Source organism: Bidens hawaiensis, unplaced genomic scaffold (genome assembly GCF_021521415.1).
Source record: "Bidens hawaiensis isolate Kalapana, Puna unplaced genomic scaffold, B.hawaiensis_p1.1 tig00009662_1, whole genome shotgun sequence".
NCBI lineage: Eukaryota > Viridiplantae > Streptophyta > Magnoliopsida > Asterales > Asteraceae > Bidens > Bidens hawaiensis.
The window spans coordinates 200572-224552 of NW_027491725.1; the positions used below are offsets into that span (position 1 = coordinate 200572).

A 23981-nucleotide genomic window follows, 5' to 3' on the forward strand; every position below is an offset into this window, starting at 1 on the left:
GTGTTTCTCTTATAGAGTTTATCTTCTGTTTTGTGTTTTTGCTCTACGGTAGAGTGCTAACCGTAAATTAGTGATGTCAAAGATATCAAACCTAATTTAGACACACTTAAAAACGTTTAACCTTGCTATGCCATGTTTAACTCGTTTATCTAAACGACTAAACAAGTCAAATTGGTTGATAGGTCGTGTCAAATTATAAACTTCTTAAACAAATAGAAGGGCGGTGATAAGGTAGATAAACGGCTTAAACAAACCAAGTTGGCAGGTTGAGATGCTTACACATGTTAATCAAGTGTCTTGACAAGTCTATACGTTTATATAATCATGTTCAACGTGTTAACTCGAGCACAAACATTTTAATTTAACAGATAAGCACATAAAACCAAACACGATACGTTTTTAACAACTATATAACACCCGATTAGTTTAGTTATATTTGTGTCGGGTAAAGAATGTAAGTAGAGAAATATAGAGTCAAAGTCCAAGTCCCAAAGGCAAAGCCTTATACATGATTTGTATTTCGTGTGGATACTATAATACAGCAAGAGAAAAGTGTTGACCAGAAAAGAAAAGACAGACAACCCCCATGTGTTATGTGTAAGCTTCTTGGAGACTTGAACGTTATCTCGACTGGTTTCTAAAGTCGGACGTTGCTGTTCAGATTGGTCAACCCACCACACGTCCACTAATTTGGTTTTTATATGGCCCATGTTGATTAATGTCGGCCCACTAGTTTTTGTTTTATTTCTTAATTGTTCTATTTTCAAACAAAGAAATATAGTAATATGATTTGAAAGTAAATTATAGGAATAGTCATGTGCTACATTCTATTTTAAGTTTGGGCAATGTTCTTTGATCCATATGTCACCAACTACCATTACCTCTTTCAAGTTCGTTTGTTTTTCTGTTTTTTTATTTTATACGTTAAAATATCTCATTAACTATTTGGTATATATGTTTTAGTTATTGAATAAGGCTTGACAGTATACGTCTATTCCCCCCTTCACTGGTCCTATGAATACTACTGAAGAGGTATGCACCCGCCTTAACATCGAGCGGGGCGGTCAACACACAAGATATAGGCAAGAGGCTTGAAATCAGGATGTCATGAAGACACAAAGCCAAAACCTATGCGCATGGCGCATATCACATATGCTCACGCATCACATATGCTCACACGTATCACATATGCTCACGCATCACATATGCTCACGCATATCACATCTGCGCGTGGCGCATCTGCGTGTGGCGCATATCACATATGCTCACGCATCATATATGCTCACGCATATCACATCTGCGCGTGGCTCATATCACATATGCTCACGCATATTACATATGCTTGCGCATATCACATCTGCGCATGAAACATCTGCGCGTGAGAATAAAGAGAAGACCTCGCGCATCCCCAGGATAGACGCATATCACACATGCACATAATCAACCACGTCCTTATCCAAATCAGGATAAGGACAACCATGATTGTGCTCATCAGACAACCTTCCAGAAGGTATCCTTTAAGGAATAAAGAATATGCTAATGTTGACAGCTGCCAATGAAGGGTAGACAACTCAGCAAAACCCATGTGCTACCACGTGATTGCACATGGGTCAGGTGAAATACCTTGATCAGAGAATAATCAATGAAAAAGCACCAGGTGTCCTAAGGACTCGTGGCGCGAAGCAATAGGAGGAGGCCAAAAAGGCCCTAATTGGGTCTGAGCCCAATCATTGGAAACCCTAACACTATAAATACCACACCACCTCCACAAGGGGAGGCAAGCAAGAAAATACATTCTAAATCCTTACTCACTTTCTGATTATTATTATCTTCTCCTACAATCTCTTATTCTCACACCGGAGGGTTACCCCAAAGAGGACCCCTCTGTCCCTTTCTGAGGGGTAAGTTCACGGTGTTGCTCGTTTTGTAAGTGGAAGAATTCATACTCCGGAAAACCATCGGTGATATAGCACATTCATACCCGAGGAAAGTTGATCGTCTACTAGTAGGTCGATCCACGTTTCTTCATTGGCGCCATCACCTGTTACAACGGCAACAAAACCACTATCTCATAAGTTCTCTCTGAAAATCTTCACCATGGTTTCCGGTGTTCGAAACAGCGATCAAGTTCTGGATGATAATGAGCTTGAGGATGTTAATGAGGGACAGCAGTTTCTGAGGGCGCCGCATGATACTGCGCGCACCACCAGTAACCATCCCTTCATCACAACACCTCATAGCCAGACTGAAACTCCTCCAGACGATCTCACGTTCCAAAATCTGACTGGTGCAAAACAAAAAGGACCAATGGGTCCGGAAGTTGAAACCAATGACCCTAAAGAATGGCTCATAAACGAACAACGGCGTTTAACGGAAAAATACAATAAGCTGGTCAAACATAAAAAGTTAGCCGACTTAACACAAAGGCTCGCATTTGATAAACAAACCATTCAGGGAACAACAAAAAGGGCGCGCGCGCCGGAAGATGGTCACTCTGTTCACACCGAACACGCTGATGTTAGTGATGAGGAAGAGGTGCACAGCATGAGGAAGACGCGAGATACTCATGCAGGAGGGTCACAGCTCCGCGCGCACATGAACATAGCGCCTGGAGCCAAAGCCGATATGGATCTATACACACCGTACAACCCACAAGCGAAACGACAAGTGGACGTAACCACATCATATAGGCCAGCCATCTTGGTGAAGCATTCAAAATTCACTGAGCGCATTGCGAAGGCTCCCATTCAACACAAAACCAAGATGCCAAGTGGTCTAGGCAAGTACGATGGTACAACAGATCCAGATGATTTCTTACAAGGTTTTTACAACACTGGAAACCTAGAAAGCTGGACGATGCCAACATGGTGTCACATGTTTGCTCGCTGCCTCACGGGCGCAGCGCGTGTCTGGTTCGAAAGCTTGCCGACAGGACAAATCGATAGGTTCGAAGAGCTATTGGAGAAGTTCCAGGCTCACTTTGTACAGCAGCGCAGACACACGCGCGACCCCGATGACATCATGCACTGCGTGCGCAGGAATGACGAAACCATTGAAGACTACATAACTCGTTTCAATCAGGAATCTCTTGCAATTGGAGATATCACTGAGCAACTCTTGCGCGTGGCCTTTATACAAGGTGCGCGCAGTGATCAACTCCGCAGAGCTCTCGTGAGCAGAGATGGCATGCCAACCACTTGGGCTAAGCTTATGGAAGCATCGCGTGTCTTCGCGCGAAATGAAAAACAAATTGCCCAAGATAGAGCAAGAGATAGAGGGCATCAAACAGAAGCACCACGCAACAATGAAAGGAGGGGCGAACAAAACTCTGTATGGTCCAGGTTGCAACAAACCTCCCGCAGAAAAGCAAGCGCAACCAAGTTCACCCCAGCCCCAAAAAGACATTCGTAATCGCGGAGAAGGTGACAAGAGGGAAGGCGGCAGAGAGTCTAACAGACCTCTACCAAGAATATGGACTCCCTCACCAAAACGCCTTCGCAAGTGTTAAGCACAGAGAATGTCCAGTTTAAAAGCCCCAAGCCATTACTCCACAAGGGACCACCAAACAGTGGCAAGTATTGTGAGTTTCACAAGTCCACAGGGCACAACACCGATGCATGCCACCATTTGAAGGATGCGATTGAAAGAGATGTGAAATCAGGCAAGTTGGCTCACCTGGTGAAAAACCCAAGACCAGAGAATGAACAACCAGATGGAGCCTCAGCCAGTAAAAAATTCAAAAGAATCTGTGTAGCTGAAGGAGGAAGGCAAGGGCAAAGTTCGAGGAAGAGAAGCGCGCAAGTCCAAGGGGATTGGCGCGAGCAACAAGTAATCTTCCCAAGAATCAGAGGAGGCCCGTCTATCAGCAGTCCTCTAGTCATCACTGCACACATCGCTCATTATGAGGTGTCAAAAGTCCTGGTGGACACCGGCAGTGAATCAGACATCATGTATGAGCAATGTTTCAGGAAGTTGGATCCAGCAGACCAAGCAAGGCTTGAAATTGTGAATGCACCAATCTCGGGTGTCTCAAACGAAATTATTCACCCCCTAGGTCAGATACAATTCGAACTAACTATGGGGGATGAGAAACACAAGCGAGCTGAAATTGTCAACTTCTTGGTCTTGCCCACCACTTCATGCCATAATATAATCTTGGGTAGAGGAACGATTGCCCAATTCAACGCCATACCGTCACCAGCGCACGGCGCGTAGGGGTTCCCAACACCAACAGGAGTAACATTTGTATACCGAGATCATTTGTGCGCAGTAACAAGTATACCGCGAGAAGGGAGAATGAAACTTCCAATGGCAAACAACGCGCCAGAGGAATGGATTCTCAACCCAAAATTCCCAGAACAAACAATCACAATTGGAGCTACGATATCAGATGACACAAGGGTGAGAATGAAAAGATTGCTCACAGCGTATATATCGGTCTTCGCGTGGCAACATTCTGATATGACTGGGGTTCCGCGAGACCTGGCGCAGCATTCTCTCAACACATTCAAGTCTGTAGAGCCAATTGCTCAAAAGAAAAGAGTCATGGGGGATGAGAAGGCAAAGGCCATGAATGAGCAAGTAGAAGATCTACTGCGCGCAAATATCATCCGCCCAATACGATACCAAACATGGGTAGCCAATCCTGTGATGGTAAAGAAGAGCAATGGGTCATGGAGAATGTGCATTGATTTCAAGGACCTCAACAAAGCGTGTCCAAAAGATTGTTACCCCCTCCCAAACATTGACGCGAAGGTGGACTCTGTGGCGCCAATTAAGCTCAAATGTTTCCTGGATGCCTATAAGGGCTATCACCAAATTCAAATGGCACCACAAGATGAGGACAAGACTGCCTTCATAACTGACAAGGGTGTTTTCTGTTACACAAAAATGCCCTTTGGTTTGAAGAATGCAGGAGCCACTTACCAAAGACTCATGGATGCGGTTTTCAACGAGCAAATTGGAAGAAACTTAGAAGTCTACGTGGATGATTTGGTGATTAAAAGCAGGGAGGAAAAACAAATGCTCAAAGATATCGAAGAAACCCTTTGGCGCCTAAAGGAAGTAAACATGAAGCTCAACCCGAGCAAATGCACATTCGGCGTAGAAGAAGGGAAATTTCTCGGTGTAATGGTCACCAAGGATGGTTTCAAGGTGAACCCAGAGAAGGTGGAGGCTATCCTTGACATGCCCTCACCATCCACCATGAAGGAAGTTCAAAAGTTGAATGGCAGATTGGTATCAATTAACAGGTTCCTAGCAAACTATGCAAGCAAATCTACCCCATTCGTTAACACATTGAGAAATTGCTTAAAGAAAAGCCAATTCAAGTGGACACTTGAGGCCGAGCAAGCTTTCAATGAGATAAAAGAATGTCTGATAAATCTGCCTGCGCTCACAGCTCCACTTCCTGGTGAAACTTTAACGTTGTACCTGTCAGCAGGAGAGCGCGCCATTGGCGCAGTATTACTGGTGGATCGCAAAGGAATCCAAACACCAATTTATTATGTAAGTCGGGTGCTGACAGATCCTGAGACGCGCTACACCATCATAGAAAAGTTAGTTTTATCACTAACACATGCGTCGCGCAAGCTTCATAGATATTTCAATGGTCATCCCATTGAAGTCCTGACTGGTTACAACATCCAGCAAGTCTTGCGGCGTCTCGCGCTCTCAGGAAGGCTGACAAAATGGGCGCTGGAATTAGGAGAGCACACGATCGCCTATAAGCCTCGTCCAGCAATCAAGGGACAAGTCTTAGCTGATTTCATCGCAGAAATCCCTGAAGGAAAAGTTGAAGAGGCTCAGCGCGAATTAGACCCTCCGCAAGCCAATAATGAAGAAAACGTTTGGAGATTATTCACTGACGGAGCTTCAAACAACGAAGGGTCCGGCGCAGTCCTCAAGCTGGTGGATCCAGAAAATCATGAGTATACTTACGCAATCAGGTTGGATTTCAAGAGTACCAACAACGAAGCTGAGTATGAAGCCCTGCTGGCTGGTTTGCGCATCGCGCACAAGTTCGGAGTCAAAAAGCTAGAGGCTCATGTAGATTCATACCTGGTAGCAGCGCAAGTCAATGGCCTTTATGATGCCAAGGAGAATACCATGCCTCTGTATTTAGAGCAGGCGAAGAAACTCACCGAGCAATTTGACTTCTTCAGAATCATACATATTCCGCGCAGTGAAAACAAGTCTGCCGACGCGCTGAGCAAGATGGCATCAACCAGCTTCGATCACTTTGGCAAAGATGTCAGGGTGGAAGTAATGAGCAACCCGTCGGTGGGAGCGAAGTCTGTCCTTGTAATTCATACAACACCTTCATCATGGATAACTCCATTAATGGAATTCTTGAAGAAGGGAAAGGTACCGGACGATCGCGCACAGGCGAGGAAGATAAGACACAAGTCGCAGAACTACGAACTGCTTGATGGTACGTTATATCGACGCTCTTATCTTGGACCGCTCATGAAATGCCTGGATGCTGAGGAAGCAAGCTATGTGATCAGAAAGATACATGAAGGAATCTGTGGAATACATGCTGGCCCGCGCATGGTGGTTGCCAAGGCAATGAACGCAGGTTACTATTGGCCTACTTGGACGCGTTAAAAGAGATCAAAAAATGCAAAGCGTGTCAGAGCTATGCGCCAAACACCATGCGGCCAAAGAACAACTTGATTCCAGTGACCTCCGCATGGCCTTTCCACAAATGGGCAATCGATATTGTGGGTCCCTTACCACAAGCGCAAGGGCGAGTAAAGTTTTTGGTAGTGGCAGTAGACTATTTCACAAAATGGGTTGAAGCCAAGCCACTAGCAAAAATCACAGCCGAGGCAATGAAGCAATTTATTTGGAGCCACATCATATGCCGTTTTGGCCTACCAATGGAAATTGTGAGCGACAATGGCAAACAATTCACTGACAGGAAGATATCCAGTTGGCTCAAGAAATTACGCATCAACCAAGTCTTCACTTCAGTATACCACCCTCAAGGGAATGGCCAAGTGGAGCGCGCGAATCAAAGCTTGCTGAATGGCCTGAAGAAAAGGTTGGAGGGAGAATCCCATGCATGGGTCGAGGAGTTACCTAATGTCCTGTGGGCGCACAGGACATTAAGCAAAACCAGCAATGGCGAGTCCCCGTTCAGCCTAACCTATGGAACGGAGGCTATGATTCCAGCAGAGATTGGATGCCCATCCTATAGAGTGCTCATGATGAGTAAAAAAGACAACGAGCAAGAAAGGAGGTTGGATCTCAACTTACTTGAAGGGCGTAGAGAGGCGGCTATCATCAGTGAAGCCAAATACAAGAAAAAACTAGAAAAATACTACAATCAGCGTGTGAAAGAATGCCACTTCAAGAAGAATGATTTTATCCTTCGGAACAATGAAGCTAGTCGCACAATACCCCCGGGAAAGATGTCTCCCAACTGGGAGGGACCTTATCAAGTCTCGGAAGAATTGGGAAAAGGCGCATACGCTTTAAAAGATTTGAAGGGAAAGAAGATCCCGCGCACATGGAACGCAGCACAGCTTAGAAAATGTTTCATGTAAAAATTGTCAAGTTTGTAATCAAGGCTTTTTAAGACATTATGAATAATGATACGCGCTATTTTCTCTTAATGTGTGTTCTATTACCTTTTGCATACATGTTTCACACTTCCCTTTATTAATTTTGAGCAATATGACAACATTGTATTGACATCAAAACTAAAAATAAAACGAAGTAAAACATACATGCGCGAGCTTCAAGCTCAAACGCGTTAACGAGTTTTAACTCTAAAACGTCAGGGCCTTAGCCCAATAATATGAGCCTTAGCTCAGGGCCTTAGCCCAATAATATGAGCCTTAGCTCAAATTACTCACAACATCCATCCTACATGCTGCGCAGCTAGACCATAAAAATACCTAAGCACAGCTAAGGCAAAGCACATGCCAAAACATAGTTGTTAAGGTCTCAGGTCGAGGTCGCGCATGGGATGATAATGGATATCAGAGTAACACATACTGACACGTAAAGGCTAAAAAACTCATTCATAAATTCCCTATAGTAAATGCGCGATAACGTCGCGCAAAAGAAGAATAATGAAACGCCAAGGCATGTGTCAACATATTCAGAATATTGCAAAATAATATGACAAGGATTAAGTAAAGTAATTTCCTTACAACCTTGTTCAAGTTTCAATGTGCAAGCATATCTTATATTCAACAAGCAAACACATGCAATATAAAAAGATGAATTGGGAATGGCAAGATGCGAATAAGGGAAAAACAAAATTTCATTCCAAAACATAGAAGTTTACAAATTTACAAAATGATGAGATAAAAACTACAAAAAAAAAAAAAAACATGAAGGGCTCTTCAAGTCTCTATATCAACATCAGCCTCTTCATCGCCCTCATCATTACCTCCTCCCTCAGCATCTGGCGCAGCCCGCTCCTCGTCATCTCCAAACTTACCATAATCAAGCTGTTCGTCTTGAATGGAGTCGTCTTCTATAACGATAGTGTCAGGAGTAGGTCCTTTGGCCACGCCAGAGCCGCTAGCAGAGGCAGCATTGCCCGCGCCATCATCGCTGCCACCAGTCCCTTCACATTCGTCAAGTAATTTCTTTAGCGCGCCAAGATCGGCCTGGTTAGCAAGCGCGGCTATCTGCAAGTCACAAGGAAAAGTATTAGTACAAAAGATTAGGAAAATAAGTCAAGGTAAACTCATTAAGGTTAAAGTACCTGCTCAAGGATGGGAATTGGAGTATTCAAGTACTTCTCCCCCACATCGGCCATGTCAGCGCAGACAACGTCGAGCTGATAAGGGTAGTCGGATGGATTCTTCTTCAGCATGCCATATTCATAGACATCCTTAAACCCTTCAGCTCGACCCACCAAGCGCGACGCAGCATTACAATCCATCACAAGGGTCTGAAACTCGTCTGAGTATTTCATCGCATAAGCGCAACGAGTCACACCCTGTGAAACTAGCCATTGGCGATCCTGCGCGAGGGAAGAAACAGACGTCTCAAGAGCAGGAATCTGAGAGTTTAACAACTCAACAGTTTCCTTGGTTTGTTTTAGCTCTTCTCTGTCGGACGCTGCCGCCGCCAAGGCTTCATTCCTTTCCGCTCGCGCAGCAACGAGCTCTTCTCTGTTAGACGCTGCTGCCGCCAGGGCTTCATCCTTTTCTGCTCGCACAGCTTCGAGCTCTTTCTTCAGGCGCGCAACCTCACTCTCTAATAAAGATTTGTCAGTGTTAGCCTGCACAAGAGTTTGATCACGCGCCTCTGCCTCCAACTCCAAGTCACGCGCTCGGCGCGCGTACCTGGCCGCATCCGCTTCTGCCGCCTGCAGCTTCTCCCGCGCAGCCTGCAGCTCATGCCCGCGCTTCACAAAGGCAGCGTTGGCACTTGCTCGGTTCTCGCTAAGTTCTGCTTGGAGTTTCTCAGCTCTCTCTCGAGCGTCAGAAAGATTCCAAGCAGAAATCTTAGCCTCTTGCTTGGCCTCCGCAAGGGCATCACGCACTTTTATATAATCATTGCGAAGCTCTTGGGAGGCAGCAAAGAATGCAGACCCAGCAAAAAGGTGGTCGTTGAGCAAGTCCACGCGAGCGCGGTCCTCCTGAAACCCCCTTTCAGCCGGAGGCACAGAGTGAGCCCAGAAGTCTTCACACACGCCCATGGATTGAAATGAGCTATCTTCAGTAATATTCCAGCTCGAGCGGTATATGTGATCGACTTCCTGCAAACACAAAGCAACGCAAAAGAAACGTTTTAGTCATCTAAACACTAATCTGAAAGTCCGCACAGCGGAGCAAAGCAAACTTATACCTGCGGAGAGCCGGCAGAAAAGTCAGCGCCAGCCCCACGAGAAGAAGGCTGCGCCACGAAATCTCGTGGCGCTACAGGGCTTGCGCGGCCGCCATCGGAATCTTCAAAATTGACCTCCTCATCATCCTCTGTAACAGGTCTTTTCTCCTGCGACTTGGAAAAATCAAAAACAGTCTCGCGAGGAGGGCTGCGCGCAGGAGGAGGTGAGGGAGGTCTTGACGCCGTTAGATCAGCGCGTAAAATAATCTCCTGCTCCTTAGTAATCCCAATGAGAGGAGATTCAGTGCTTGTTGGAGCAGGAGCAGAACTAACGGCGCCGGCGCCAGCGCCAGCAGTGCCACCAGCAGCTTGTGTGCCAGCTATAATTTCTATGAAAAAACCAAGGAGAAATGATTCATGACTTGATCTAAAGGAAAAAATCAGAAAATCAAAGCGCAATAAATACCTTGGCGCACCGCCGTCCGCGAATTGAGCATCGCCATGAAGTCCATTTTCCCCCTTTTCGAGGGTAAAACAAGGGACTTCAAAGCAACCTTCGGCGCAGCCTCGGTACCTTGCTGCGCCTGAGGTTGAGCCACCAAAGTCGCCGTCTCTACAAACATTTGAGTGAACAAAGCTTCATTAGTAACTCTATCGGAATCACGCTCATAAAACCACAAAATATAAACAAAGTATACCTGTTGGAGAAGATGAAACAACAGACGCAGCGCCGCTTCCCTTGTCCGCCGCGCGAAGAGATGAGGTGGCAGCACCATACCTCGTGTAGACAGGAGGATTGCCCACACCTCGAGGCAAAGAAGACGAGGAAAACTTGGAGGTAAATCCCTTGGTTTTCTCAAGTCCCTTCGCTTGGGTAGGAGGATCCTGGGCAACAGGGGCATCATTTTTCTTCTGTTTTTTACTGGCCCCTACGCAGTTTTGCCTTTAGCTTTGCGCTTGAGTTGTGGCGCCTCAGCTTCTTCCTCCACTTCTTCTTCCGCAAGCTCCAACTCATAGTTCTCGAGCGCATCTACAATACGTGCAACTGAAATGTTAACCAAATTTGGTATTCTAAAGGCCTAAGCATAAGTACAAAGGCTTACCAAGCGCATCGCTGTCAAAGCAAAATTCTAAATCAACAGGGATGAACATATCATCGAAGCGATCGGGGAAAGCAACTTCCCCAGCGCTCAGCGCGACAGAGCCACCCTCCATATGCTCGTCATAGGCGGCGTGGACGTATTCCTTGCTTACTGCATAAAACAAGACAAATGATATCAGCAAAACGAATTATATTCGCGCAGAAATAATGCAACGAGCTAATAACTCACCTAAGCCATCAACTTGGACGATAGGCTCAGTCGCGCTGTCGGTCCACCTCTTGCTCATACCAACCCCCACCAGCGCCTCCTCGCAAATATTCTTGGCGGGGGATGGTTCAGCAGTTAACTTGTTAACCCATGTGCCCGTTGGGTTCTTAAGAACATTCTCATCCGCGGGCGCAGAAGTGATCGCGCGCATGGTCATGCGGATGAGAATCACACCAGCCTTAATATAAAAAAAATTTTCAGACCAGTCATGAAGGCTTTTGAAGGAAACAGTGCAGCACTTAACCTTCTGACTGCGCGGTATGAATGAGAACCAAGAATCTTGGATTTTTGGCTTGTAAAAATATTGAAAGCGCCGAGGGGTGGGCTCCTCGCGCTGAGCTTTGCACATGAACTCAAAATGAGTCATGCGCACTAGTCCACAAGGATGGACTTGGGATATGTGAATCCCATAAAACTGAAGGAGCGCACCCATAAACCTTGTCATCGGGAGACGAAGGTTACAGTGAGTGAAAAAGTGAGATTATAAAGAGATATAGCCGGTGGGCGGATCTGCCGCCGTTTGCCCGGCCGCCGGGAGCAGACAGCCGTACTCAGGGAGAAAACCCTGAGAGGCGACGAGGTTGTCGAAATCAGACTGTTTCAATTTGCAGGGAATCTCATCCCATCTCTTCACTGTTTTGTTCTTCCCCACCTCCTCCGACGAGGCCTCGGCAGCCCGTTTACCCTTGCCGGTCTTCTTCAAAGTGGACATAACTAATGATTTTACACGGCATTTGCTGGGGGAAATTGTGGTGTCTGGGTTATCAGACATACAATGGTGAATCAAACAGCGGTTACTTTAAGCACGAAAATCTGGAAGCAAAAGACAGGCTCTTAATCGGAATGAAAATTGAAGGAAAAAAAGCTCTGAAATAACAATGAAGATGAAGAAAAACCACTCAAAAGGCTTGCTTTTATAGGCCCAGGAGAGAGAAAGAAATAGGTACTGATCAGAGTTACGCTCACGCGCTCCCACTCGCAGGTGCAGGCCAACATGAGCGCGACAGGTGTTCCTGACACTGTATGAGGAGACATGAAAGGCCACTGTAGCACCTCGAGCACACGAAAAGTCTGACACATAACGTCTCCATCTCTGACGCATGTCAGCACCAACCAACCACGTACATGGACGATTCATTTCAACCAAAAGGATAGAATTCGCGCAACGTACATATGAGAAACAAAAAAGAAAAGACAAACCCTATTAAAAGAGCAAACTATTAAGTCTAATATTTATCTTACCTCGCTCGCGCGAGACAAGACACACATTAGACTGGGGGGGCTTGAAGAGGTATGCACCCGCCTTAACATCGAGCGGGGCGGGTCAACCACAAGATATAGGCAAGAGGCTTGAAATCAGGATGTCATTAAGACACAAAGCCAAAACCTATGCGCATGGCGCATATCACATATGCTCACGCATATCACATATGCTCACGCGTCACATATGCTCACGCGTATCACATATGCTCACGCATATCACATCTGCGCGTGGCGCATCTGCGTGTGGCGCATATCACATATGCTCACGCATCATATATGCTCACGCATATCACATCTGCGCGTGGCGCATATCACATATGCTCACGCATATTACATATGCTTGCGCATATCACATCTGCGCATGAAACATCTGCGCGTGAGAATAAAGAGAAGACCTCGCGCATCCCCAGGATAGGCGCATATCACACATGCACATAATCAACCACGTCCTTATCCAAATCAGGATAAGGACAACCATGATTGTGCTCATCAGACAACCTTCCAGAAGGTATCCTTTAAGGAATAAAGAATATGCTGATGTTGACAGCTGCCAATGAAGGGTAGACAACTCAGCAAAACCCATGTGCTACCACGTGATTGCACATGGGTCAGGTGAAATACCTTGGTCAGAGAATAATCAATGAAAAAGCACCAGGTGTCCTAAGGACACGTGGCGCGAAGCAATAGGAGGAGGCCAAAAAGGCCCTAATTGGGTCTGAGCCCAATCATTGGAAACCCTAACACTATAAATACCACACCACCTCCACAAGGGGAGGCAAGCAAGAAAATACATTCTAAATTCTTACTCACTTTCTGATTATTATTATCTTCTCCTACAATCTCTTATTCTCACACCGGAGGGTTACCCCAAAGAGGACCCATCTGTCCCTTTCTGAGGGGTAAGTTCACGGTGTTGCTCGTTTTGTAGGTGGAAGAATTCATACTCCGGAAAACCATCGGTGATATAGCACATTCATACCCGAGGAAAGTTGATCGTCTACTAGTAGGTCGATCCACGTTTCTTCAACTACCCTTGTAAAGTGAGGGGGATGAGCCAAATTGGTTGATCATTTCAAGAGAGAGGGGGATGAGCCAGTCAGTTTTCTTTTTCATTTCTAAATATAATAAAACAATGGAATGATGTAGAATAAGAAAATTGAATCACAATAGAAATTAAATGGTGATGTTTGAATGATAAAGAAAGACCTGACGTGACGAATAAGGGGTATGGCTAAAATAAGTCATAACCCTTAGCCTAACAAAATTATGTAACCTAAGAATTCTTTTACTAGTCGACTATGTAAATCTTCAATTGAACTTGTTGAACCAGATCCATCATTATTTGAACCGGATTTCAAAAGGTTAAATTTTTACTTTTAAAGTATTGGTTACAGGCTCATTTACAACTCAAGACTCCATATTATTCTTTCAAGTTCTATATAATAAAACGGCCAAAAGTCTCCTAGTAAACCAACACAACAAAGACCAATTTACATATCAAGGAACTTCCATCTAGCCCAACCTAAGTTCAAACATTTGCCCTATTTCTTGGCTTGTTGTCAAAACTATAGTTGTTACGTGGCTTTCAAATACACTAAAAAGCTACCATTATAATAGATTGCGCTATCTTCATTTTTTACTAAAAACGGAATATAGGCACAAATAGAAAAAATATCACCACATACTAATGCTTTGCCACACCACTGGCTTGCCATAAAAATAAGATCAATAGGATTTTCAGGAGCCATACAAGAGTAACAAACATTTAAGCTTAAATGAACATTTCTTTAAAAGTTCACCAAGAGTTACCAAGCAACCAGCAGACGGTATAATAATAAACAGGGGAGTCATGAACATTAATTACACAATAACGAATACCCACTTGGACATGAATTAGCACAATAAAGAGTACTTAAATTGAGCAAAATAGATGAGATACAAGATTGGAGATGAAAAGTATACAAAAACGACACTTGATATTTATTCATAATTCCTACACTATCAACCAACGGTCGATTTAAACCACACAGAACCCGAACACCCTCTGCTTTATTAACTTGACGTGCCTCTTGAAATGGGAAACCAGTATGGGACCATTGGTGAGAAGTTCAGAACATTAAAAGACCATAAACTAAAGATAGCCTCCTCTTTTACAATGGTTTGTTGTGACATTTGACATATTATTGGTTGTACCAAAATGCAGAATGAAGAAACGACAGTGTCAACAAATGAAAACAGTTAGTTACAAAATTTTATTTGTTTCTATAAGGCAACCACAAAACTTTTGGCCGGTTTCTTGCTATCGTATTTCCATCATATTTTTTTAGCTCTGCTCTAGGAAGAAAATCTATCATTTCTGCTTGATAGCTGCCACTTAACACAGTTCAATAAACAATAACCACTCTTATCTTCTTAATTTACAGCTACTATTTGATTGCTAATCATATTTACGTATTACATCACTTTAAAATCAAACTGAAATAACATCTTTTAACACTGCTATGACCAAAAAAAATAAGAAATCAACCAAAAAGTGAATGGCTTTCTGTAGAATTTTACAATTAAAATATTATAACATTGTAGTGGTTTGCATAACCATAAACGCTCATTTGCAACAGCACAAACAACTTAACCAATCATAAATGTTAAATGATAATATAATAGCATAACTAAATTTATAAAAATTCTGTTTAAAACACAAGCCGTAATAAACATAAACAAGGCCTCAGAATTGCAGAATGAACATCAAAACCTTTAAAAGGTCATTCAGTCCCGAAAGATGGTGTTCTTTTATACAGATTTCCTCACTGGCCAATTACTACAATACCATAATAATAACAATTATTAATTAGTAAATGTTTTTCTCACGGCCAATCCCAAGAGGTAATCGCAGAGACTCCGCTCCCCAGGGCGATAGAATGTGACAACGCCGTCTCCGGCAACAGGAAACGCCCATCAAAGAGCATCTCAACCGTTGTTTACCGGAGACAGCTCCATTTACGACGACTTACATTGGGTTATACGAAGATCAGCTATTTCGCCCCAAATGTTTGTAAATCGCCTACAGAAGAACACATGATTGAAATAAATATAATACATTAATGTTGTTGCCGAAAATGTAAACTGGCTGCGGTTTATGGTTATTATTGAGTTCGGTGAGTTATGGATTTATAGAAGAGAGGTTGTGATTGTGATGTGTTGTGAACCGTCCGATTATGTTACGATGAGAAGATCTGTGTTTGGTAACCCTAAGGGAAGGACATGGGCTTTGTATTGGGCTGATTATGTCACTGAGGAAACTAGATTCACATGTTTTGTTTTCAGCAAAAAGGAAACATTTTTGGATGTATTAATTAATGGAGTGATTAAAATTTACAAGAAAATCAATTATTAACTTTGTTTTAGAAAAAGGAACAAAATTTTGAAATCGTTTCAATCAGGTTATTTATAAAATCTTTTGTTTCAATCAAGTGACTAAAGTTTTTTTTTTCTAATATAGATATTTTACCTGTATAATAGGTTTTGTAGGTTTTTTTATTTATTTTTAAATAGTTTCACATTGAAAAATATTTTTTAAAAATTGACAAAATTAATAAAAATTGAGAAAAAAGTTTTAAAATTGTGAAAATTGTAATAAAAAGTAACTGAAAAACTGCAACAAAAAAGATTAATATTTTTTTTTGTAATTTTCCATTTTTTTTTTGTAATATTTCGCAATTTAAAAATTAATTTTGCTCAATTAAAAAAAATATTTTGCAATGTCAAGATATTTAAAAATTAAAAAAATAAACTACATAATCTGCTATACAGGTAAAATATCTAGGATTAGAACAAAAAGAAAATTTCAGTGACCTAACTGGAACAAATATTTTATGAGTGAATCGATTAGAAGCTTGGAACAATTTCAAAACTTGATTACTATTCTATACAAGAGTTAAGTGTCATTTTAGTACCTATAGTTTGTTCAATTACGCAACTTTAGTACCGTTTTTGAATTTATTGCAAATGGCTACTTCACATTTCTAAAACTTGCAAATTTAGTACCTTTTACTAACCCCGTCTATTTTTGTCCATTAAGTCAAGGGTAAACTGGTAATTTCATTTATATTATCATTTTTTCAATAAAATCTCCTTTTTTGTTAAAGTTTTGTTTAGTGTTTAAACATTTCAAAACCCAAGGGACTTATTGTGTCAACCCCTTAAACCAAACAACCCTCACACCCTTTCCCTTTCGTTTTTCCGGCTCCCACCTTACCACGCCGCCGGCAAGGCTCCGGACATCTTAGCTCTTGCTAACCATTAAAAACAAAATACATTTTCCAACTAAAAAGAATCTTAAAACCAGTTTCCAAGATCCCCCGCATCTTAGTAAACAAAGTTCATGATCAGGGGCAAAATGGGCTGGTTTTTGAAAGAAAGAGCAAGCAAGCTTGCAAAACAAAAACACAATTTCAATTCTAAGTGTCAGGTTTATATCTTTATATAATTTATAAATAAAAAAATGTTTACTTGCCTCTAGTTTAACAAGAATTTGAGCGTCAAGATAGCAACTGGTGAGAACAATTAAAGAGTTTGTAGACGGGAATTCTCTTGGTGTTTCCGAAACGGTGTCGGGGTTGTCAGTCAAGCGATGGAGTAATTGAGATTGTTATGATCGGTTGATCAGAAACGTTGAGGTATTGAATACTCAGTGGTTCACTCGTTGAGGCGTCCATGGACACTACTCAATTTAGGAATTTCGTTTCTAGGGTCTATGAGGATTTTGGGTTAGTTTGAATTCAAATTTGTAGCCACAAATATACTCAGAACAAGACTAAACTCAAGTCTTTTAGTTACTCTGGCGGCTGCTGCTGCAACCCTTGTTAAAGCTTTGAGTCGTGTATAAGCGCGGGTTCGAGACCCGACTATTACTTTTTTCTGAGTTTATGATAAAATGAAATTACCAGTTTACCCCTGACTTAACGGGCAAAAATAGACGAGATTAGTAAAAGGTACTAAATTGGCAAGTTTTAGAAACGTGAAGTAGCCATTTGCAATAAATTCAAAAACGGTACTAAAGTTGCGTAATTGAACAAATCACAGGTACTAAAATGTAACACCCCGGCTAAAGCGGAATACGCTCGAGTGTGACGTACAAATTGCTCAAAACACATGTGACACTATTAAGTGAGAATAATATCATTAATTTATTTAAACAACAAGTACACAATTTTGGAAGTAAGAGAAATACAAATAAATACACATTTAAGCAATTCGTCCATTTAAGTTGAATATCCTAAGTACTAATGTCTTCGTCATTTCAGCGTTCTCTAAATAAGGTACCTGTAGCATATATATAAAATAATGTCAACTAAATGAATAGTTGGTGAGTTCACACAAGTTTTGATATAAATACATAAAAATCTACAATCCCATGAACAAGTGTAAATGAGCAGGTAAGGTCCTTTCCAATTGAGATTGTGCACCAACGTACTCGGATAATAGCGCAAGTAAGTGTCTTTTCCGTTGGTAATAACCAATGTACTCGGATCGGGGGTCCCTATTCCACTCATAACATCGAGTACCTGAGTGCATAGGGGGGCGTATGATCATACTTAATGAGGAAACCATGAGCACGTAATCTTTGAGCAAGTAAGCAAATAAACACACAAGTCCATGTAACGAATTGTAGTTTGTAAATAATGAATAACGAAATTATAATGTTGATAGGATATATATGCTACCCCCAAAAGTAATAAAAGAATAAAAAGGGGGTGTGAGAAACTCACCTTTGCAATTGGATGATAACTTGATATAATAACCGAAAGCGCGTTTAAGGAAATAAATGATCGAACCTCACAAACTACTAACTATCGGGATTATAAAAGTTAATTACTATTAGTTTTAGGAATTATGCGTTATTTAAATATCTATTTCATTAACTTATGACAAATGGGGACTTGAGAATTTTTTAATTAGTTTAACTACAATGAATAAAGTTTATAAAAGTCATTTGATGTTTATTAGTTTAAAAATGAGTTGTAGATACATAATTATAACTTATTAATATAATATAAAATAACAATATTAATAATAATTTATGATTAAACGTTTTTTTTTTCCAAGTAACATAATTAATTAATTTAATAATTAATTAACTTAAATGTTTTGCATGAATTCTTTTAAATAAATTATAAATATTAGTTTATGTTGAAATAAAATAAACAATAATTAATTTACTCAATTATTAATTTAAAGATATGAAGTATGTTATATCTATTGTGAAATATTTTAAATAAAAGAAATTTTTATAAATCATCTTATTTAAAAGAAAGTTTATAAGTTTATGATGATCAACAAATCATAAGATTTAGATAAATATATATTCATACTTGTTCTTGCAAAATAACTAGGTTTGATCCAAAATTTAGAAAAAAATCATAGTGTTTATCTTGGATATCCATGATCATATTAATTCTTAAAACCAAAATATAAGATTTTTATGATAAAAGTAACATGATCATGAAGAACAACTTATGAACAAGTATGAACATTCAAGATAAATATCAAAACAATAACTATAAAATGGATGAAATGGTTGTTAGTGCACGGAAATTTGACACTGTGAATATGTTATCCTAGCATATAATATGGATCAATTATCCTTAGAATATGTTGCAGATTCTGTCAGGATCATTGATCCTCAGTACTTATTGTTTATTAACGATTTTTCTTTGTTATCTTGATATTTATGGCAGGTATAACCACTAATGACTAGGACCAACCTATAATCTCGCTATCAAGTTAAGAAAACGCGTGGATAATGAAGGAAACAACTCTAAATATGGAAAGGCTTGATTCTAGGCTAAAATTAGGGATATTTGTAATTCTTTTCCTATTTAAATGAGTTTATGATCAATTAGAAACAACACATCATACACGACTTACATACTTCTCTATGTAATTATAGAGCAGAACACACACACTTAGCATTATTGTATTCATTGATCATAAACTCAACCCATTGTAACCCGATTTTTACATTAATAAAGTGGTGATAGACGATTTGTCATCACCCGGGGTTTTTGTGCCGGTGATCCGACCAAGATCAAGGGCTTTTCCTCGTAACAAATCACAGTGTTCATCATTATTTCGTTTACATATTCGATGTTATCATTTTAGCACTAAACCTCACATAACAGATTTGGATACATTATTCTTAGCAGATTTTTATCCAAAACAATTTGGCGCCCACCATGGGGCAATTGGTGCTATAATCCAGAAAATACCCTATCAATATTCAACCATTCATACCCATATCACCATCAATGGCCTCTCAATCAACCTCTGCTTCATCAACCATGCCATATTTGGTTCCTCTCTCACCAAGAACTTTGCCGCCAATGCCTCCTCTAATCATGGGAGCACCGAGGGCTGCTGCTGCTGGAAACAAGACACAAATTCCAGTCTTCCAGAGCTCAAAGACCACTACTACCACTTCGGTGGTTAACTCTAACAATGATGTTTCTGCTATGTTTTCACAGGTTAAGGCATACATGGAGCAGCAGAACAAAACCAACCAGAAGATCCTACGTGAAATTGAAGATCTCAAGAAGAATAAGAGGCCACTGGAGGATCAGACTCCTTTAATGCCAAGGATTCTGGATTTCACTACTCCAGGATCTATGGCTCAGCTAGGGATGAACAAAATCGGTACCGGTATCGATTGGTACCGGTACCGTACTGGTACCGAACTCGGTACCGATTTGGTACCGTCGGTACCGAATCGGTACCAAAGTTTTAAGTTTCGGGATCGGTACGGTACGGTACCGGTATTTCCCGATTTTTTACCCTCGGTACCGGTACGATCCCGGTACCGGTAGGACGGTACCGGTACCGAACCGAATATTTCGGTACCGGTACCGGTACCAAGAATTTCCGATTTTCGGGATTGGGAAAATCGGGATCGGTACCGGTCGGTACCGATACCATCCCATGCTCATCCCTAGGCTCAACAGACTCAAGGATCCTCCATCTTCCAGCAAGGATCATCTATTCTTCAACCAAGATCTATGGGTCAGCACGCTCAGGGATCCTCGATTTTTCAGCAAGGATCATCTATTCTTCAACAGGGGTCCATGGGTCAGCAAACTCAAGGATCCTCGTTCCCTCAACAAGGATCCTCGTTCCTTCAGCCAGGATCCTCTGGGATTTATCACCAAGGATCCTTCAACTCCCAACTTCAAGGATCCTTCTTCCAGAATCAAGGATCCTCAGAACTTCAACATCAGAGGTCTTTGGAGGTCCATGAAGAAGACATCATCCCAATGCAAACCATTGCCTCTGATGGACCAGCTACCATGGCAGATGCTTCTTACCTTGGCTACACTTCTGGGATGACAACGTTCAATCAACCGAGAGGTAACATGTATAATCATATGTCCTTAGACACTAACCTTGGCTCTATGCAGGATACATGTATCAACCAGGCCATGGCTAAGGAACTTCAGAAGCTTAAGGATATGATATCCAGCGTGCCAGGAGTGGTCCGTCCGATCCCTGAAATACCAGAAGGAAGCCACAAGTTGTCCAGATTTGCTCCACCTATTTGTGATGCTGAAGTCCCAAAACGATTTCAGACCCCCAATATGAAGGTGTATGATGGGACAACTGATCCCGAAGAGCATGTGGCTCAATATAGGGAGAGAATGGAAATCAATCCAATTCCCGAAAAACTCTAGGAGGCTTGTCTATGCAAGGGTTTCGGATCCACACTGACAGGATCTGCATTAAAATGGCTGCTAAGTCTTCCTGCCTTTTCCGTTAACTCTTTTTCACATTTAGTTAACTTGTTCAACAGCCAATTTTCTTGTATTAGGAAATTTGAGAAGTTAACTAGTGATTTGTATAGAGTTTTCCAACCTTATAATGAATCCCTTAGGGATTTTGTTACAAGGTTTGGCAGGGAGGCCCTAGAGATCCCTAGTCTTGATATGGCTACGGCTTTTGAAGCATTCAAGATGGGACTTCAAAGTGGCTCCCCATTTTATGACGATCTTGTGATGACCCCATGCAGGAATTTAGATGAAGTCAGAAACAGGGCACTCAGATTTATAAGGCTAGAGGATGACAAGAAGATGGAACGGTTAGGAGCTCCAACAAAACAAGAGACATCTTACCAGAAACAAGGATCCTCATACAAGAACAACGACTCAAAGCCGTACTCAAAATTCAACAATCAAAATGTCCGGGCAATTGAAGAAGGAGAAGATGATGAGGACTACCCAAGTATTTCCGAGTATTGCTTCTCTGTTGACACTCATGGTTTGATTTGTGCCATGAAGGATCTTGGAGAGAAAGCAAGGTGGCCTCGAAAAAATGAGAAAACAACATCCTTCAAAGACAAGTCCAAGTGGTGTGCATTCCATGAAGACACTGGCCATCAGACAGAAGGTTGTATTGGGTTAAGGAGGGAAATTGGATACCTCCTGAGCAAGGGTCATTTCAAATAACTCTTGGGAAGAAAAAAGTCTAGGATCCAGGATCCTGAAGATGTACCAGAGAAAGCAACTCCGCCCCCACCAGATGCACAAGTAATCAACTTCATCTCCGGTGGCTTAGATATATGCGGTACTTCTTTCTCCTCAGCAAAAATACACGCCAAAGAAACCAAGTTGGAGAACGGAGAACGACCAGTCATATCCACTACTTTGACGACTGAAAAAAGAATCTTCTTTGATGAAGAAGATAAGACAAGCATCCAGGATCCTCACCACGACGGTTTGATTGTAACTTTATTTATTTCTAACCATTATGTGCGCAGGATTCTAGTCGATGGTGGAAGCTCGGTCAACATCATCCAACATGACATACTACAGAAAATGAACATCCCAAGAACGTCGGTGCTAGTGGGTTTCAGTGGTGAAACTAATAAAACATTGGGGGACATCAAACTCCCAATATACATCGAAGGGTTAAACTCTTACAAAAAATTTTGTGTTATTAACAATCTTTCTTGTTACAACGTTATTCTTGGCAGGCCTTGGATACATGGAATGAAGGCTGTAGCCTCTACTTACCATCAGTGCATCAAACTACCAACTCCTTGGGAGTAGTAAGGATAGATGGTGACCAAGTGGAAGCCAAGAATTATTATTCTTCATCCATGAAGCCGACAGATAAACAAACGATAGCATAGCAATTACAGCAACATCCTAGGGACGAACTGGAAGCTCGGGAGCGAGATGTAAAAGAAGTATCTTTAGATCTTGAAGATCCAGACAGGAAGGTGTTCCTAGGATCCTGTATCCCTGACGAGATCGAGGAGGATATAATATCCTTCCTAAAGCGACGAAAATCCACATTTGCCTTTAGACATTCAGACATGACAGGTGTTTCTAAAGAGGTAATTACTCATAAGTTGGGCCTTGATTATTCTATTAAACCCGTCCATCAGAAGAGAAGGAAATTCGCTCCTGGGAGGAACGTGATCATACAAGAAGAAGTTGAAAAACTTCTTAAGGCCGGTATGATCAGAGAGGATAAGTATCCTCGATGGTTGGCTAATGTGGTTGTTGTTTATAAAAAGAATGGAAAGTGGAGGGTGTGTGTCGATTTCACCAATTTAAACAAGGCATGCCCCAAGGATCCTTTCCCTTTACCGCATATAGACTCTATGGTGGATGCAACGGCAGGACATGAGATGCTTACCTTTATGGACGCTTCCTCTGGATTTCAACAAATTCAGATGGAACCATCTGATCAAGAGGATACAACATTCATGACTCCTACCGGCATATATTGTTATATTGCTATGCCATTCGGACTTAGAAATGCAGGGGCAACATATCAAAGATTGGTCAATACGATGTTCAAGGATCAGTTAGGCAAAACCATGGAAGTCTACATAGATGACATGGTAGTGAAGTCAAAGAGGGCCGAGGATCACCTAAGAGACCTTGAAGAAGCATTCAATATCATTGACCAATATAACATGAAACTGAACCCGTTAAAATGCCATTTCGGTGTTAAGGCTGGAAAGTTTCTAGGATACATGGTGACCAAAAGGAGAATAGAAGCGAGCCCTGAGCAGATAGAAGCCATCATTAATTTAAAGTCTCCTAGGAATGCTAAAGATGTCCAAAGACTGACGGGAAGAATAGCTGCCCTCAACAGATTCATTTCCAGATCCTCAGAAAAGTGCAAAGACTTCTATGATATCTTGAGGAAAAATAAAAAGTTTGAATGGACTCAAAGGCATGAAGATGCACTAAAGGCTCTTAAGAATTATCTATCCTCAGCGCCTGCTTTGATGAAGCCAATAGATGGTGAGCCGCTGTCCTTATACTTAGCCGTGTCAGGATATGCAATCAGTGTTGTTCTAGCCAAGGATCATGAAGGACAACAGCACCCGGTATATTACGTAAGTAAAAGCCTGTTAAATGCAGAGGTCAGGTATTCTCACCTTGAAAAATTAATTCTTGCTTTGATTATGGCCTCAACCAAGTTGAGACATTATTTTGAAACACATGCTATTATTTTAAGAACTAATTATCCTGTTAAGAATGTGCT

At 41.7% G+C, this 23981-nt stretch overlaps 1 non-coding gene across 1 annotated transcript; it reads right to left on the reverse strand.

Moving 5' to 3' along the window:
- Positions 1-15151: 15151 nt before the first annotated feature.
- LOC143533389 (small nucleolar RNA SNORD96 family) lies at positions 15152-15245 on the reverse strand. Its single transcript, XR_013135345.1, has one exon. It is a non-coding gene; the product is annotated as a small nucleolar RNA SNORD96 family (small nucleolar RNA).
- Between the last annotated feature and the right edge of the window lie 8736 nt (positions 15246-23981).